The sequence below is a fragment of the Gallinula chloropus genome (assembly GCF_964237585.1).
Source record: "Gallinula chloropus genome assembly, chromosome: 5".
NCBI lineage: Eukaryota > Metazoa > Chordata > Aves > Gruiformes > Rallidae > Gallinula > Gallinula chloropus.
This window is the reverse complement of record NC_140090.1, coordinates 4,666,823-4,686,857: the sequence shown is the minus strand read 5'-3', so window position 1 is coordinate 4,686,857 and position 20,035 is coordinate 4,666,823. Positions and strand designations below refer to the sequence as shown.

The following is a 20,035-nucleotide window of genomic DNA, read 5'->3' as shown; positions in this document are numbered from 1 at the left end:
ATTCATTAAATAGTCTCTTTTTGCCTGTGTTGTTGTTGTTGTTTTCATATTATCTTGAAGATTTTTTTTTTTATAAAGGGTTTTTCTTTCCATTATAAAATATAAAGTAGCCTGGATGTAGCTTGTGAAAAATTGTCCCAATATCTTCGTGCTGTGTTTTACGTTGCATTTCTCAGAGGAAGAAAAAAATAAGACTGAGAGCTTGGTAAGTTCTGAGGGCCTGATCCTGCTCTCAGTTGTAGCAGAAGTCCCATAAACTGCCTCAGCACTCAAGGAATCTTCATTTTTCTATTTATTTAGACTTCTCATATATATTTAGATGATAATTTGTCACAGGAAACAAAACAAAACAAAAAGCGAATACAAGCAGTGACAGAGACTTAGTCTGAGTTCCCTGACAAACCTTAGAGAGTCCTGAGCAACCTCTGTTTTGTTAAAAGATCTTGAAACTACTAAAAAAAATGTGAAAATATCTGCTGTGAAATCTCACTGAATCGTAGCTCGTGTTTGAGTACCGTAGTTTGGATTGCTTCTAAAATATGTATTCAGAACTTTTTCTTTTTTTTTGTGGCCCCTTGAGATCAAGCAATTATGTGGAATTAGAAAAATCATATTATTCACTTACTTATTAGTAGTCTAAGCACAAACTGTATTGTCAGTTTTCTGCCTTTGGCTTTCTGTGCCCTTAATGTTCACACAAGTATCGTAGCCAGAATTATCGGCAGCTAGAGCCAAAATTGCTTTAAAAAGGCATGAGAACTGGTAATGACACATTGTTAGCAGTTAACAGGTGGTCGTTTCATTGTCCAGTTTGACTGCGGAGCACAGAGAAGATATGTGCAATATCTGCAAGCGTGTTTATAAAGTTCTTACAAAGTTTAACGAGTTTATAATTTTATAGCGCTCTTACGTTATTCGCTACTGCCAATGCCAAGTCCAAACAAAGGAGATTTTTTAAAAGATGGCTTAAAAACTCCTTCAGTTTAACACAGGAGACGAGCAACGGATGTGTTAGTAGGCCACCCCACCCCCTCAGTAATCTTTAATGAAATAGGCAGTTCAGACTCATTTGTATTTACCTTCTCTACATTTTAAGGCTTGCAAAAAAAAAAAAAAAAGCCCAGTTTTAGGCTTGGTACTGCTGTGTCATAAGGAGTTTTTCATTTACCAGGACAAGTATCTAAAGGACAGGTATATTCTAACCACAGTATTCCAGTAAATTTAATTTACAACCAGGGAGGCTGCCCCTAGAGATTTAAGTAGCGGGAATTTGGGGTTTTATGTGTTTAATCCTAGTTGCTTCTGCTTGCACTACAAGGAAAAATGACAATTCTCAGTTATGCTTTTTGAGTTGTAGACACTGATTTCAATGAAAATTGGGCTCAAACCACCAGCCGCAATTTCCAAAGTTCACAGAGTGTCCGTCTTCATGGTCACACAGCTTTTCAGTGCCTTCTCATCCAGTTTGGATTCTACTTATGTTCTCAAGTTTTCTTGAGCTAAGAAGAAACCAAGGATGGCCTTGGGGAACATTACCAAAATATGTAAAAACTGTGATCCTCCTCTCAAATACATGGAAAGAAACTGCTCGTTATTTTATGATGCCAGCTATTTGACTGGTGTAATTTATGCAGCTCATGCTGGGCCAGGAAGAACATGTTTTTCACCCCCATTATATGATGTATATGTTTGGTGCAAGGAAACTGCCTTGCAGCACCACTCCTTGTTACCCAAATGAGTGGATTTAACCACATCATTTTTAAAATTAGTGGTAGACTTTGCAATTTCTCATTAATCTCATTATCATTTGGATTGGAGTTTTTTATTTGGTTTGTACATTGGAGATTGGAGTTCAGAATGTTTGGTTTGTAGGTTGGAGGTTGGGGTTCAGATTGGAGGTTTTTATTTGGTTTGTAGATTGGGGTTTTTTGTACGGTTTCCAGAAGACATCCTAATTAGTATCTATTATAATTAGGTCTTGTAGTATGTTAATTTTATTCCACGTGAAACCAGGAACCTGGGTTAGGCTGAAAGAGATGCTATCATGGCACATGGGAGGTAGGGAAAAGATATGTGCGTTGCAAGGTTCTCAGAAATCATTCAGCTTGCCAAAAACCAAGAGACCTAACTGTGAGTATGGCCTACAGGAGCTGTCAGGAGAGTCATGGTGTGGGCAATGAAGCCAACCACATGTTCTCCACTAAGCTCAGCATTACAATTTCTGACCATGGTTGCTTTGTGGTATGCATTTTGGCCGTCATCTGGCAATATTGTCACTCAGGAGTGACCCCTTGTGGAAGAGCCTGTGCTGGAGTAGCTATTGATTGTCAGAGGGGATCAATTCCCCTCCTACTCCCCCTTTTCCGGATGGAAACAAACGGCTTCGCAGTAGGAAGAGTGCCCTTTGGCTACTGTATCAATCTGAGGGCTGCTCTTGTCAAAATGCACAATCACAAGCTTGATAATGCAATCCATTCCCAAAGCACTATATTTCCAACCTGTTCTCCATCATTTCCTTATGGCGTCACATTTACTCAGTTCATCACATTCTTATTAATATTTTAGGTTTCCTTGAAAGTGATGGAATTCTATTTTTATTACAAAAGCAACAAGAATAAATACTAATTGTTGTCAGTTATTTCCTTATGTAGTGGGAACAGTAATCTGTTCCTCGGCTTTAGGTTGCCAAAGCAAAATAATTAAATATTTTAGACATTTAAAAAATCTGTGATATTAGATAAATGCAATTTGATCTCCTTGTTTGCCACATAAAAGCTGGAACTGCCTGAATTGATAAGATTGAATTGCATTACTTTTATTGTTTATACTCGCATATTTTTCTTATCTTCAAGAACACTTTACTTAAAACCCGGCGGTTACTCATGTAGCCTTGTGATGATGGATCCTGGAAAATCTCCTCCATATTTGAATTCTAGCTCGGGGACCCACAACCCAGAGCAGTAAGATTTAAATACAAAATTATATATATAAATATACACACACACATACATGTGTGTCTTGATGGTTTATGCAGTATCACTGCTATTCGTGACCACTTCAGTATCTCAGTAAGAGCAGAGAGGAATCAGGGACTCATTGTGCCAGACACAATGCGACATGGAAGTGAGACAATTCCAGCTCTCAGCCTGGACAAGGACAAGTTACAACAGGTGGGAAAAGCAGACAAAAGTAGGGGGTGGAAGGAAAAGTTGACAGCAAAACCGACACGTCATGCATATTAAACAGCAGGCTTGGGATTCCTTTCCACTCTTCGTTGGGATCGGGGTCTTAGCCTCCACACCCTGGCCACCAGCCAACTCAAATAATATTTTCCTTACCTAAATTCCTTATGCACTTTCAAGTGGGAGCTATGGGTCTTTTTAGTCCCAAAGGGCAATGTGTTGCTCTGGGATGTCACAGCCCTCGCACTCTTCCCTGGGGAACAGCTGTCTGGGAAATATGCCTCCTTGCAACTTTTTAATTAAGAGAAAACCAATAACCTCTGGACCATAATTTTGATTTGCCTTCAGAGGTATTTGCTACAGAGTCATCTGAGCTCTGAAATCTGTTTTGATTCCTTAAAATACGTGATTTAACTCCTGCCACCCTGTCCCTTGTATTTCACCAAGGACTGTGTGCCTGCTTTGAAATTGCCCACAGTTACTTTTCTTGTTTCACTTCAGAAGGCTGAATTTTGAAACTCAAGCATGGCATGTAGGTATTCCTAAAGAATTCCTTAAACAACCAGAATCATCTATGACTGAATGCAGTTTGTTAGATAATTCAGGCTGTACAATGTGTGTGTGAAACCCAACAGTAGAAACCCATTTTAGTCTCTTAACAGATGTTATGGAAGGACTGGAGATGTCAATGAGGCTTTAACCCTTCCCAGCTCTGCATGGTTCTTGCTCCTTGCCTGGCTAAAGCTTCTTCTGAGGGCTTGTTTAAGGGTTTAAAGTTTGTCCATGCACACAACTGGGTATTTCTGTGGCAAATCCTGGGTTGCTGATGCTATTGTTTCTCTGCATAGGGAAGGGATGGTGACCACAGCACAAACACACGTATTTACATGGCTTCAGATGTGTAATAGCAGGAGGAAAAAAAATCCATAAACTTATTTTGTTGAAAGCATCATTTAGAGTTCCTAGAAAAAGGCCACCTAATTACTGGAGTCCTGAGAGCGGAGCCTCTGTGATTTTTCTCTCTTCCTTTCTAACACATGAAGTGGCTGGTAGGTTGGAAGATCATGTCTTGGGATGTCATGAGATGTTTTACTGGCTCAGCCGAACTCATCCAGGGCTGGATTCTGTGGGAACTACTGTAGTCCTTCACCCACATAGGGTTGCTTCTGTAATAAGGGGGCTAATTAGAGCAGCAGAGGTGGGAAATCACTCCATTTCTTTGTTAGCTCTGGTGATGTCGGACTTCTTTCCCCATCCCAACCCATTTATTTCAGTTAGATGCGAAGTTCAAAGCCAAATGGATGCTATTTAGGGAGTATTATTGCATTACAATGTTAGCATTATGTATAGGTCAGTTTTATTACTTTTAATAAAACCCAGAAATACAATGCAGTAATGTATATTAGTGCAGCATTACCGATGACAACAATAAAAACAGAAAGCAAAATGAAAACTATATGCAAATCTGCAGTTTCCTACTGCAATGTTAATTTTGTCACTCTGCAGCTTGTGTGTTTGTGGCATTTATTTTTATTGCATCAACAGGAATGCAGTCAGCTTCAGATACAGAAAAAAGCCCCCAAAAAGAAAATGTTTACGGAGGAGGGGAGCATTCATTTGGACTACAGGGACTAAACTTATTTTTTTCCTTATTTTTATTCTCATGGTTCCCTGCAACATTTACTATAGGCATGCTCTTCTCTTAAGGCTTAGGAAAATACTGATTCAACAACAAAGAAATAATAATATTGGCATTTTGGAAACAAAACATGCCAAATTCAGAAACAAATTGTGTCACTTCCACTCAGAATAGGAGATTATGTATCACTCAAAATCCCAGTCACAACTGGCTCTGACTAGTTCTCAAAAAAAAAAAAAAAAAGGATTTTTCCTAGATTTGAATATCCTGTTTCCACCAATTATAATATAATGTTTCGTTAATTCTTTGCTTTATTTCTACTTCACTTTCCAAAATCCTCCCAGAGTTTACTATTTGGGTTGAAAAAGCATATTTTTAAATTGGGCATAACCAACTTCCATATAAACGTTTGGCAGGGAAATCAGTGCATGTTCACTTAATTCATTTTTATTGAACCAAGTCCAGATTTTAGTCAGGAAAAAGTTAGATATTAATCATATCTGAGCAGGATCATTAAATTTTCCTTTACCTACTAGAACAGCAGGGTCATTATAGAACCATGAGAAGTTAGCTCACTTATTAATCTTTACAATTACATAAAAGTGATCATTTTTATAGTACTTAAGAGTAGCTCTTACCCATTACGTGAAGAGTATGTGGGAATATTACAATATAATATAATGTATTATTATAGATGTGACCTGTGACTCATTGGTCTGCTCACTGACACACAACTCTCTGGAAAAGTTATCTGTTTGAGCTTGGGTAATCTTTAATTGTTTCATATTCCTTGTGCTCATCGATGGCACATACTAGTAAATAGAGAGCTAGTCACTGAGTTATTAATTACCTCATTATTACTTAATTATCACTATTGCATACTTCATTTTTATGGGGAATTATATCATAAAAGAAGGTATTTTGTATTGCCCACCACAGTTAAGTATGAATGACAGTGGTAGCTAATGTAAGATTGAGTTAGTTAGAGAATATCAATCAGAAATCCTCACTATAGATTACTATCCGGTTTCTTCTGCCTTTTCCAGCAAATGCTTCTCATCTTTGACTTTGAAACCCAACAGTTTAAACTGGGTTCTTGTTTCAGTGGACTAATCCCCTTTCATAAATCATGTTCAAGTGCTGAAATAATTTGCACATCGTTTAAAGAGTATTTGCTTTGAAACATTCACCTCAAGCCCTTTTGTATATCCTTTCTCTCTAAAGATTTGTAGTATTTGTTTTGTTCTCTGAGGTATAAAAGACCTGGGTAAACTTTATTCCTGTTGTTTCAAGATTAGTGAAATAAAATGCATATTTATTCAACTGGGACTGAAAGGAGCTTTACTAAAGACGATCATACATATGACCCATGGGAATGTAATAATACAAAATGTCTGTCTTAAAATCTCTTTAGGGTTGTTCAAAACACTATTAAAGGACTTAAGTTTAAAGAGAGGGGGGGGGAAAGGGTTACAAATCCATATTTCTTCTTTGTTCTAAAGAAGAGAGAGACACCATATATTTTTCTTACCAAAATAAACTCCTACATGTGCACTCAAGATAAATCTGATATGGAGGCAAGTAGAGGCTGGATAGTCACGATTATTTTCAGTTTTTTCCTACCACACTACACATACTGACACAATGTTTAAGAAAGCTACATTTTGGGAAAATATGTGGCAGTTCTTTCAAACAGATACTTGCTTCAGAAAAAAAAAAACAAAACCAACAACAAACCAATCACAAAGAAAACATGAGCATTTGAGGTATTATTGTAGTCAAGCTGTTGTGGCCCTTCCGTCTACTATGTGATGTGAGGAAAAGATACTTAACTCTGTAATTTTTAAGCCCAAGTACTCAATGTGGCTTGCACTGGTTTGGTGCCATCTCTCAATTCCTTACTAAGTAGATCTTTGTTTACCTTAGGAACTGAACCTGAAGTTTGATGTATTTTGTGCAAGACGTTGTGACTTTTACAGTTTTAAGCAATAGGCAATGCATAGTTACATCTGCTTGATGCTCCATCACCTTTGTTGTCAGTACATCTCCATTTTTATGGCTCCATACTTCACCTCTGCAGGGAAAGAATATAGGCTGACAACTGATAACACCTAAATAGATGCAGGCATTTTCACTGCAAGGGAAAATGCTTCAGACTATTGCCTTTGGAGAGAGGTCAGAGTTAGAACAACTGAGAAGGACTTGCTGAGCTTTGGTCTTTGGGAAGGAAGAGCCAGCCCAGCTTTCCATCACTTCTGTGAACCTAATTCTGAAGCCTCTTGTGGTAATTGTCAAAATGACTAGCCTGATTGCAAGTTTGTAGCCAGAAAGAAAAAGATTCTCACACTGCATTGTATTCTGAGACTTCATTACTATTTATAACTAATCCAGATGCAGTCCTCCTGGTACTTTGGGAGGATAGTGACAGAAATAAGGAGGTTTTTAGGTTATGAAAGTCTAAATTAAGCTCAATTGGAGAGACTATAAATCAGGCTCTAGACAGGAATACCTACTGTCCAAGCTTACTTTCTTTTTTCTCTGTGGTGATATGATTGAAATGTTTGTACCTCCCAGGACTGAGGATGCATTTCATTTAAATGATGACCTCCAATCCCAAATATTTAAGGAACAACTTAAAGGATGAAAGCACAGTACTGTTTCTTGGACAGGGTGTATTAACACTTTAAAAAAGAATGTGCTTCATAATGTCTCTTATTTTTATACCAGCTGCCTGCTGACATGCCAGATAAACTGAGACAGCCAAAGGGTGGAATACTACCAAAGGGTTAAATGCTGTATTGTTTCTCAATTAAGTAAAAGGTTCCAACTAGCTGGCTTTAAATATTGATGCTGAAGAGAACACTATGACATATGAGCAGCTTCCCTCACCACCAAGGATATTTGGCTCCATTTAATTAATTCCATTGGCCATTGTCTTAAGTGTGCCCAGGATTCACCCAAGAGGAATTCACTTGCCGTTACTGTTATTGAAAAGTGTAACATAGCATTATCTGCCTCAGACAGACTTTTTGTAGCATTGAATCAATTCCCCAGTTCTTGAAAACAACTACTTCATTTGATTCCTTTCATAATTAATGAAATTCAGTAGTAATGCTTTTGCCCCTCAGCTCGTGGTGGAAGAATGTTCTAAAACTTGAGTTTTTCAAGCTGAAAGCCTTTTTTGTTTTCAGCCTAAGTGGGTTTGTGGTACAAACGTGTTCTGGTGTCAGCATTTAGCTAGCTCTTTATTTTCAGTAGTTCTGTTCTATCTCAGGTGTACCAGCTCAAATAGAGCTACAGACAGCAGCCTTATTCCATCTCCTCCTCTATTTGGTAGACTAAGCCAGCCAAGATTTGAAATCATCTTTCCTAACATAGGCTGCTGCTCTCTTTCCTGATCATCTCAAATAGCCCTTTTCCTAATCTGCCCCAGGTTCAGTCAGCATTTCTTGAGTGTAGATATTCAAGACAAGGTCTCCCTGCAGCTGTGGGAAGTGGAATTCACTTTTCCGTATGGAAACGGCTCTTCTGATACAGCCTAGGGATGGTTTTATTTGTTTCATGGGCACTTTTTTTATGAGAGATGGAAAGTAAACAGTCAGAACACGTAGATCCTGCTGTCCTTTAATCTTTTGCAACCAATGCATTCTCCATGAGAAACAAAGAGTAAGCCTGCCTTAAGCCTTTTTGTAGCATAAAAATGTGTTCCTCCATGAGACAACAATTTTGGTAATTAATTTTTAAGGTGTTCCATTTTTATGGAAAGGCAACACTCATAAAACTGAGAAACTCTTTTCAAACAGCACATTTAAAATAAATGGCCTTAAAACAATTCAAAATACTCTGGTGTTAATACACTTTAAAAAAGCCCCAACTTTTTTAAGAGAAAAAGCCTTAACATTGTGAAATTCATAAAGACACTTTGTCCAGAACATGCAAATCGTTAAAGCAGCATGCAGGTATGAAGCCCTGCTAGAGAGAGTGTGTCTCTGCATGTAAAGCTTTATAGGTGAAATATATGGCAATTGCATAGTAATAGTGCATTTTATAATCGCTTTTGCTGTAGAAGGTTATACTCCACTCCAAGGACCCAGAGCCAGAAAGGAAGGTGATCAGATATACGTAGGTCAGAAAAGGAGAGCAGCCAGGTGCAGGTTTGATCGTTTGCCATTTGGCAGGCTTTGAGGTACAAAAGTATAAACCAGAGCAAGTTAACCGTTAGCTTGGCGGGTATCTGTAAAAAAAGACTTAATTCAAGGTGTGGGAACACATGGCTTGCATCCACATCGCTCTCTGCTTGCTTGTTCTAGGACAGACTGGTTGTGTTCTAATCAGATAAAGCTTTTCCTAAGATCTCTCTGGTCACCTTGTGATGTCTGGTGTTTTAATATGTGTGTCTGATATAAACTTATGGTTATATGCATCCCACCAGCCTGGTGATTTTAAAACAATGTGGTGAATGTGTCTGATGGGTGGACATGTAATATTACATTTGAAGGCAAAATGCCTTATGGGACAATAGTTAGCGTGTAGAGCATAGGAAAAATAAAGAAACTAAGTCTATGATATCTTTTGGGAGGAGTCTCTAGAGAAAACTGGCTTCTGAACAGCATCCAGGTTTTCTCTTGGGAAGAGATAGCTGGAAAGACCAGAAAGTTGACTAACATTCAAGTAGTCCAGTGTATGATCTCAAGGTCATGCTGACTGTCTTCTGTTTGAGCTATAGATACATTTGCTTAAATGAAAATCTTTTTCTCATTGCTATGGATTCCAAGAAGTTAAGAATTTCTGTTCTTGCAAAAATAAGCTTTGTATATATTTTTGTGTGAAAAAGTGTGTAGTATCTTGTGTGTAGTATCTTTCTTGTCAATGTAAAAACTAAAGATGATTATTTTAGGGTGCTATGATGCTCCTGCCTTCCTTTCTTCAAATGTGAAGGTGTTTCAGTTGATGTTTTTGCATGGAAATCAAAAGATAGCACTAAAAAATTATATTAGAATTATTGAAAACACTGTAATGCCAGAATTGTTGCATAATGTTCTCAGAGGATCACTGATGATTGATCAATATGATGGATCAAGGGCAATACTGATATTAAAACACAATTACAAGAGTGGGATATTTGATTTATTGCTACTACTTTGCTCTTAATGTAAGCTATACGTTAGTAATTTCTGAACTGGAAGTGTGAGAATTGCTTAAGAATTCTTTACTAAGCATCACACTTGGGGCAGCTGAGAGGTTGAATCTGGGGTTCAATTATGAGAAAAGAAAATTTTTCTGTTGATTGCCCAAGTGGCTTGAGAGATGAAGAAAAGGTGAAGGACAGCTTTAAGCAGTGAGGAGTCAAGGAGATGACATGGGGAAAAGGAAAGAAAATGAAAGGATCCTGAAGCAGGATTGGTTTGCAGCATCATCTGTCTGAATTTTGCATTCCTGTGGGTATTGTAGCAGATATTTTCTGCTGTGTAAGAAAAAAGTGCCAGGCAAGGCACAGCAATGGTCTCATCTCATCTGGTACACTTTTTAAAAAATCATTTGTAACTGATGAATGCAGGGATGGAGATGATCCATTAGAGTTATACTTTCTGTTATTAATAATCCACAATGAAAGTGTTCTTTGAAAAAAAAAAACCCATCTTTTAATTTGCAGCTTTTAGTCCAGAAAACTAAGTTAGCAGCATTCACCTTTTCCAAACAGTTTTCAACTTGGAAAACTGCATCTTTTAACTATCCCTGCTCGAGTTACAGGTCATTCATAATAATAAAGCTTTCTAATTCTATGGCAGAATATTCACAACGTCTTTAAAATACTCAGCTAGATAATGGTCCCCAGGATCTGGACAGCAAGACTTCAAAAGGCAGAGTCCTCTGATCTCCAGTTTCCTTATTCTCTCTAAGCTTGGAAGGTTTCAACTATCAAGCATAGATTAAGTTTTATTGGTTGATAGTCTTAATTGCATTTGTATTATCTTTCCGCTTAATATTATTTTCTTTTCTCTGTATTGGCTTTCAGCCAAGTATTACTTCCATGAAGCAGTTTTCTGAAAATGTTTTGCTTTTGCTTTGATGCTTAACTGCTTAACACGTGAGCGCTGCAATAAGGTGCTGGTTCCTGATAATAGTTTTCCTTCTGTAAGGAAAAGTTTCCACAATCTTCTGTGCTTTGCTTACGTTTGATAGAGCTCTTCGGTTGAGGCTTTTCATGGACAAGATAAGGTTTGGTTAAACATCTGAACTTTTGAATGTTTATCTGAACTAGATTCGACCTCTAAATTTGTCCATCATTAGTTATTTTGCTTTTCTTTTTAGAGCCTAAATTATGCTATTAAATATGTTCTAAAGTAGGTTACGTCCCTGTGCAGTTTGTCAGCTGGAACATTAATTTTAAAGCTAAACCAGTCGTCTTTTGTATCTTTTTAACATTTTGTCTGGGTTTTAACCATGGCTGGTTAAACATAGGGTCAGTGCACCCAGGCAAACCCCACATGTAGTTGATCGAAGTGTCTCAAACTTGTTGTGATAACTGGGGTTTTTTTTTATTCTAGGAAAAGGTCATGATAGATAGTAATTTTTGCCTGCTTGTTCCAGAGTAACTGTTCTGGAGACTGTGTGTCAGAAGGTCTCCACCTCTAAGCCCCTACACAAAGGTCAAGAGGGTTTGGGTTCCCAAATACCTACTGTAGCAAACCTGTTGCGCTAGCAGTTTAGGATGTGCTCAGTCCTAGGATTCTGGTTCCTCATGCCTTCAGCCTTCCCCTGCCTTTTTGGGCCCACATCTGAACTGGACCAACCCCCATGTTGCCCTTTTGATGCCTGTGTCATGAGGAGCCACCATCAGATTGTAGCTGCCCTGGTGAGGGGATGCAGAAATTGGTGAGGGTGTTGCAGAAAGCCAGGAGCCTTGTGCCCAGACCACTTTGCACCTTGCTCAAAGCTACACTCAGTAGCATAAAAAAGAGAGGGGGCAATGTATAGTTTCTGTCTGCCGTTATACTACTGACCTTTATTAGACGACCACCTCCTGAGATTTCAGGCAAGCAGGCAAATTTACAACATAAAGTATTATAATAAGTGGGTAAATATACCCACAGCTTCATTCTGGGCTTTCCTTGTGCTCCTGCAATTACTCTGTCGCAGCCCAAGAAAGAGGGTGACCCGTAGCATATCTCACAAGGCACCTTCTCCATCTGACAGCTTCTGTAGGGTACCCTCCCACAAAACCTATAGCCTCCATTCGATCTGCTTCATAGTTTCATGTTTATTTTAGCAGATCCTGAGGCACCTTTAGTGGAAGTCTTTGCTGTGCCCTCACGTTGCAGCTCTGACGCTACCTTGTAATTAAAGAGCTGCAACTGCCAAAAAGTTTGAAGATAAATTGTGCTTTAACAAATGGGAATAATTTCTGTAGAAACATAAAATGAAGTTGATGGAAGTCAAATCGTCTAAGGTTTGTATTTATGTGAAAATAGGTGTTGGAGATTCTTACCAGAGTTTTCATTTAAGGTAAGAAGTAAAAAGGATTCTTAAATCCATTGACTTATTCTTTTTAAAAATGAGCTCATGGGTGATCTTGTGTTCAGTTTTACTCACTCTAATGACTTACTTGAGGTAGAGGTAATTTGATAAAGCAGAATTGACGTATAAACAGAATGCAGCAAATGGATTTCAGATCTTTTTCTAGATATTTTTTGATTACCTTAAAGATAATGGGTATGACGTTGTGTTTCATAAAATATTCACATCTACATTCACTGTGAGTATTAAGCTTGCTGTGTCAAGAGAGAAAAGTATACTGGAACTTGTGGTTTGAAACAACAGATATACAGATGAATGTCACTACTGAGACTACTTGTTGGGAATAAACTATTTTAACATGTTGGTTTTCATAGCTTATGCACTAAGAATGAATTAATCCTTTATTGTATGGGAAAAATTGGAAGTTAATAATAGGTCAAAAAATATAAGATCATAAGTATAATTAGAGGCTTAGTGCAATAGAAATATAATTAAATTTAAAATAATTTACTTTTCAAATTTAGGAATGTAAAATACAATTGTTAAGAGTCTCAATAAAAAGAAAATTCTTTGGTATGGTATTCCTTCTGGAAAGGTCCCATAAGATTGGATCTGAATAAAAGATTCAACAAGGTAGCCAAGTGCATGTCTAAATTTAAATTTATGAACATTTGTACGACTCTTAACAAGGGTGATATAAATACAGAAGTGCCAAGTCTCCCTTGTTCTCTACAGATACTTAGTTTGTTTTCCAAGGCTTAAGACAGAATTGTATGTTGGTTTTGAAGTTAAAAGTTAAAGAAAACCTCAGAAGGGTTTTCTTTTGGCATAAGAGTCTATCTGGTGCTCCTGGTAGAAAAAGGAATCTCATAATTTTCTCGTCCTTTTGTCTGAGCAATTTAGTGTGATGGTGACTATTCATATTGTTTGCAAAAGTTTGAATAGTTGGGGTTTTTAGACTAACTCAGTCAGGAGGTAAGCCTAAATACTGAAAGTTATTGACGTACATTCCACAACAGAAGGAAACAAAGAGGACTCCATATTCTAAAAAACCCCGAATGAATGCATTGCTTGTTGTAAATTACTTGTTCAACTCCAGCTCCAGTCTTCAGTTCCTTGCTCTGTCTTCCTCAACCTTTAAATTCATGTTTGTTTTCTTTTGGGAAGCCTGCTTAAATAATATTTTTTATATTATATATGTCAGCTTCAAAAGTCATTAATTCAAATATTGCCAGGGTTGTTTTTTTTTTCCTCTATAACTATCATATTTTATATGTGTGGGATGAGACTGTGTAGTCAAAAACACTGGAGCAGGGCAGTGTGTTGTCTCACCCAAGTAGCCGTGATCCACTCTTCAACTCCTGTATGTCAGACCGTCCCAAGTTATTGAGTATTTTCCTGGGAATTCTAGCAACCCCCTATAAAGGAGAAAAGTACACAAAATGCCAATAGTATCTCCATCACACTCGTGACTTTTGCCCATATTCATCTGCAGTTGTACCACTTTCTGCCTGCAGATTTACAGAAGGGGCTGCCAAAGGAGGCTTGAGAGTGGACAAGTCCTCAGTGATCTGTGCAAAACTGCCCTCCTCAGTTCAAGGAGGATAAAGGACAGCAGCTACTTTTTGTGAGGAGACAGTGTCAAGAGTCCTAATCCCCGAGATGGGCTCGGAGGCACCAGCTTCCCCTTCTCAAGCATGCTGTACTCTCTCTTCCTAAAGCCTGAATAGCCTGACTTTCTGTACTATGGCAGATTTCTTCCAAGTCCCACATGTTTTACATTAGATGAACATAAACTGGTCATACTGTATGAATAAAACTAACTCATTGATTTCTGGTATTGTGGTTTTTATATTCAAGTTAAGTGTGCATAACAGTATTTCTAACATTATGACAATAACAAAAAATAGTGGAAAGACAGGCTTGGCATGTTCTGGGTGATCTAGTTGAGTTCCTCCAAGTCACAAGGTACCATGTTCTACGTCTGCTTTCATAAATTTATTAAGTGTCATCTTATTATTTTTTTTTTTAGTTTTATTTGCCACCATGACTTCTTTGAAAGGGTGTTTTAGAACTTGTATTATAGCCAGTTTATACTTATTTATTCTTGTGCCAACATTGTTCTTCAGTTTAAACAGCTCTTCTCCCTCCCTGCTGTCTTCTTCTTGTCTCCTGCTCCTTTTTCCTCCCCCACTAACAAATTCGTAGAGAACAATCACAGCCTTTCTCAGCCATTTGCTAGGTGGCCAATGTTGCCAAAGCTGTTTACTTTCAAAAGCTTGTTCTGGTACTTCTCAGAGCTGCTGCCTTCACCTTTCCTGGCATGAATTCCCATCTCACCCAAATGTCCCAGCTTGCATACTCAAAAGAGAGAAATAGTTTGTATTAATCCTTCTCTGACCATGCATTGGGTAGTATTAGATCTAATCTGTTTTCTCCAGCTTCCAGTCTCAAACCCACTAAGATTTTTGTCTAGTATCTCAATTCTTGTCTAAACTGATTATGTTTCCCAGCCTTGAGTCACCAAGTATTTTTTGGATGCTCCTCCTTTTTCTGTTGAAGTCCTTAATGAAAACACAAAGATCAGTTCCAAGAATATTTCAAGACCTGCACTGGTAACTTTCCCTCAATACAGTAGTTCTCCTTTCAACAACGCTCATTTTAATACCTTATTTAGTCACTTCACAGTTATTGTTTTAGTTCTCTCCATCTCCTCCTGTTTAACTAATAACTTCCCATTTGGCATCATACCATACACACAACAGAAGTCCAGATAGATTTGGTCTACTGCACTTTCCTTTTATAAAAAAGCTACATGAATTTTATTATAGAAAGATATCAGGTTAGTTTGGCATGATCTTTCTTTCTAAATCCAATTCATGCTCAGAAAGGTTGCTTTGCTTTTCTATGAGCGCCAGCCTGTTTCACCGTGGTGCGACATTCAAACACTAGTCATTTACTTCCACTTATTATTAGTGGGGGACAAAATTTTTGAAAAAGTTTATCCACATCAGGGCATGATGCAAAATATGAATTACATAGTCATTTTATTGAATCTTTACTGCTAATGCACACAAATTTCACAAAGTGTAATGACACTACTGAGCACTTAAGTTGTTAGGCTGTCATATTACAGAAAAATTATTTGTGCTATATAATCACTGTTTTCTTTTTCTTATTGTTTATATCTGAGCTGGTTTCATAAACATTTGCAACTGCACTTTTACTTGCATTTATCTGTTTTGAGACGATAAACCTGAATTGCTTTGGGTCCTTTGCTGCCCACGCAAACAAAATCTTCCTAACATCTCCTGACTGGTGATACTGGTGATCTGTCACCTGAAGCTATGGTTCGTGGGTCTATGCTCTGTAGTCATAAAGTCTGTAATTTTAAATCTTATCCTAAACATAGGGAATTAGGGATAATGCCTGATTCCTGCATTTTACCCACAAATCATTTGTGTAGTGCCCTTAAGTAGACCATGGATCGGCCTCTCATTTTACTCTCAGTAAATTATATGGTAATTATAGTGTGGGGATAATTCATGAGACCTGCCCAGGAACTTCACTAAAGGATAAAATAGGATGACTGACAAATGTCTTTAGCTCAATAAAGTAGGTGAATTTAATTTCTTATCCCTAGAGATCAGACTTTATTGACATCACAAAAGAAAGGTAGGAGTCAGGACTTGGTTTTGTCCCTTCCAAATCTTAGGTTCTGGTTAAAAAAAATGACCGTTTATAGAGGGAATATTACGTGCTGCTCATTTGTTAAAGGACTATCAGTAGTTTCACATCCACTACAGGCAAAAAAAAAAAAAATCTGAAAAAAGTGTTACATTCTGAGTTCAAATGAAATTCAATAAAAAAGCCATGAGTCAACCTATATCTTTAAATGACAACGGAAGGTAGACATAGTCATATGCATTTAAACATCTATTTCTTCAGGATGAGAAACTCAGCAATTAAGCATTCCCATTACCTGAAATTAATTAACTAATTAATGCCTTTAAATTAGTATTTTCACACATATGTGGTAGTTCTGCTATTAGACTTGCACTTTCATTATCCACAGTCATAGGGACCTACTTACACCTCCTCTTTTGCCATCTCAGCTTTGAGTTGGTCCTGCAAGACACTGCTGAGGACTCTGGATATGAGTCTGCAAAGCACTTAATCATTATTTTAAGACATCAGAGACCACAGTCAATCCCATGGATCTGTTCATTTGTATCTTGAGAAAGTTGCATCTAGGATTTTTATCGGTGTATTCTGTGTTTTGGATGGTTGGGCTTGTCAGTTTTAGATTCCTTGGGAAAAATTGTTATTAAATCCCAATTTATGGGTGTTATCATTATACAAGTTGTCTCCATTTCTATGAAATTCCTGAAATTTTTACCTTCTTAAGAGTATTAATTTTTATTTTTGGCATGTTCAGATTAGTTGTGGGTTTGGCTTTTTTTCAGCAGAACAAGGCTAATGGAAGAGAAGGTGCTAATGTAAAGTTATTTGAATCTTTTTCTTATTTTATCCACTTCCACTGCTGTTCTTCATTCTGTACGAACCTTTTCCATCCAAATAAATTACCTATGATAATTTTGGGTGTTATAATAAACAGATAGGCACCATAATAATGTATTTCACTTAGGAAGAGGTACTTGGAAGAAATTGGTTTTGCTATACGTATGATGTGAGGCAATCAATAGTGCTTTAGTCTGACAAGCACTGTCAATATCCATTGTCACAGTTCAGAAAGTCATTAATGGATAGTTCTTCAAAAACCAATGCTTTCACCATGTTAGAAGTGTTCAGATATACTGTACCTGGCAGGAATTAATCATAGGTAAACCCTTGGGATTATGTATAAATGTTTCGTGAATTAAAAGTGAAATAAAAGTCACTGGAAGGAATGTAAGAACGTGTTATATGGAGTTACAAAATCTTGCTAGTAATATATGGGGCTGCTTAGAACGTATTAAACATTTTACATTCTGAATCATACAGACTCTGCCCAGAACATCAGACCAAGGAAAAATAGTCTGCTAGAAATATATTACCTAAGTACATGACTTGGGTGTTAGTTTCTCTGATAAATTCACAGAAAGTCATCACATGAAAATTTTCAGCCTTGACTTGAAAAGGTTAGAGTCTTTCTTGGTTCTTTTAGTGGTGGCCATGACAAAATCTTTGAGAAAGTCTTTTGTTACTTCACCTTGCAAATATGTTAGCTACTGCTTAATTTTGCTTAAATTACATTTACCCTCATTGCACCATATATGCAATTTAGTGCATTAAATTATAGCAAACTATTCTTCATCTGTACATCTCAAAACTTCCATTGGCTCTCATGGTACTATGTCAGAACCATGTGATTTGGAGGTAATGCATTAATTCTTGCCTTCCACCTTTCTTTTTGTGTAAAAGCTCTTGTACAGACCTTTTTTTTGGTCTTTTTGTGGTGTTGCATGATACTCCTATTATTTATATGTTATTAGGAATATTAAGGCTAGAGTTGTGGCATTGAATAAATATTCAAAGGATTTATATAGGCCCAAAGAGGGGTCAGTTTTTTCTTGGTGCAATTTTTTTGCAGAAAATTGGGCCTGACATTATCCTTCCAAATTCAGCTGATGTTATTACGGTGGTATCCTACACTAAGGGCCAAAGATGTGTTCTTTCTTTTATTCCTGTGGTTGTGTTTATACTGTGTCCTTTTTGAATGTATATAATGTTTCCCTAAAGTGGTAAGTTAATGTGGCTTAACATAGCTTAATTCTAGAGCAAACTGTCTGAGGAAAAGATCTTACTATTTTTTGGGGGGGGTTGTTTATCCATTCATGTCTTTCCCACCTGTGGAATACATAGAGAACTAATAAAGTCATCAGAAATGTTTTTCTAGATTTGAGCGCCCACCTTTATTTCCAGCAAAACTTAAAAGTCACCCAGCATTCAAGTTATGTTTTTGCTGCCAGATTGAAGTGTCGTTGCACCCAATTACACTAGCAGAAGAAATTTAGCATAATATTGACCTCTGTTGAGTTCCCCTCTACGTGTACTTTAAAAAGAACAAGGATGTGTTTCCTTTTTTCTGTCTCAGAAGCTCTTAGAAATACTTAATGAAATAGCCCATGCAAAGGGAGTTGTTTTTGAAGCACTTATGTGGATATGTCAGCGTGAGTAGCTTCAGAAATTGAGGATATAAGTTCATTCAGCACAGTGAATCAAATGGCACACCTATGCAGTTTATGCCAGGGAACATAGAGTAGAACAAGCAGTAGATTTTGTTTCCTGTTATTTTATACTAAGATCCTTAAGTATCCAATTTTACTTGTGTATGGAACTGCTTTCCATTTCTTTCATATTGTTTGATGTTTGCCAGCTCTCTTTCATGAAGTATTCTTCTGGCCAAATCCAGAACCTGAAATTTAAAAAGGAAGGCACTCCAAAAAATATTTATTGTGGTTTTTGAGTTTTAGAACTGCTTTTTTTTCTACTCTCTCTCTCTTGGAAGTAACACTTGGTCCTCTTTGTATTTCCAAATATAATAGCACAATCATTTTAATGTGGGGATATCGCGAGAAGAATGGTTTGGCAAGAGAAGGAATATTTCTGGCTAAGCTCGGTTTTGGAACATGCTATCTAAACCCTTGAATTTCTGGGAGGCTTGGAGTTTCCCTCTGGTGACTCACCCATGTTTAACAGAATAAGAAATTAATCAAATTTAGCTTTGCTGCTCTTTTTAACTCTGCGCTATACAGTTCAACATGGACCATACAAAGCTACCCATGACAATAATTATTCCTACCTCTAGATGTAGTTTTAACACCATCACTGCTGTTGCAGGTAGGAAATGTCAGGCTAGGTTAAGGTATTGCTTTTCTAAACAGTGGGATCTTTACCCTGCTGTCAAACCCTAGATCCCCAGTCCTGCCGTTCACAGTGTGAATAAGTTCACTTCATTTAAAATACCTCAACAAATCTGGTGTGTGCTTAGAGCAAAGGATGTACTTCAAGTGGGCATAAAACTCTTTGGAGTCCCACACAACAGGAAATGTGACAGGCATCATAAATGGCTTAAGAGATGTTTTCACCCCTGCATCATATGCACTGGGGAAGCTCCAGTGCAAGTCAGGAAAAAGCAAACTTAAATATGAATCGCTATGGACAGAGTGACCATAAGCAACAAGAGAGTCCCCAAACTAAATACAATTCACTTCACTGTTTCAAAGTACCATTAAGATGCAGAATTAGAAACATCCATTTGTTGTTCTTTTTATAGAACGGCCAAGTGACTTGGAATTTTAGCTTGTCCCTGCCAAGGATTGCTCAATTTTGAACAGAAAGTCCTCCACTATAATGTTAAAAAAGCACCAACCATCAATTGAATGCTAATCTTTATATTCTATGATACATCACTCCAAGAATGCTACCATTAAAAAAAAAAAAAAGCGAATTCTATTTTTCATAAGTGATGGATTATTGTACCAAGCTGTGTATTTTCCAGTAAAGTGTCCTTTTATTTGTCCTGTGTGATTACTAGTTTGTGGAAGTATGTGTGGGGTCAGTTTAGTGCTGTGGGAAAATGGAGCACTCTTCTGTTAAAATCAGTAGTGAAATCAGAAGCAAAGTATGCTCTGATCATCATAGGCATGTGTTTAAATATTGCTTTCCTTAATTGGCTATGTTCTATTTACTT

The 20,035-nt window shown here is 37.3% G+C and overlaps 1 protein-coding gene across 1 annotated transcript in view; it reads left to right on the top strand.

Moving 5' to 3' along the window:
* The window catches only part of ARHGAP15 (Rho GTPase activating protein 15), a gene marked incomplete at its 3' end in the record, with an annotated part of 314,335 nt that overhangs the window by 154,438 nt on the left and 139,862 nt on the right, over positions 1-20,035 (top strand). The window lies entirely within an intron of this gene.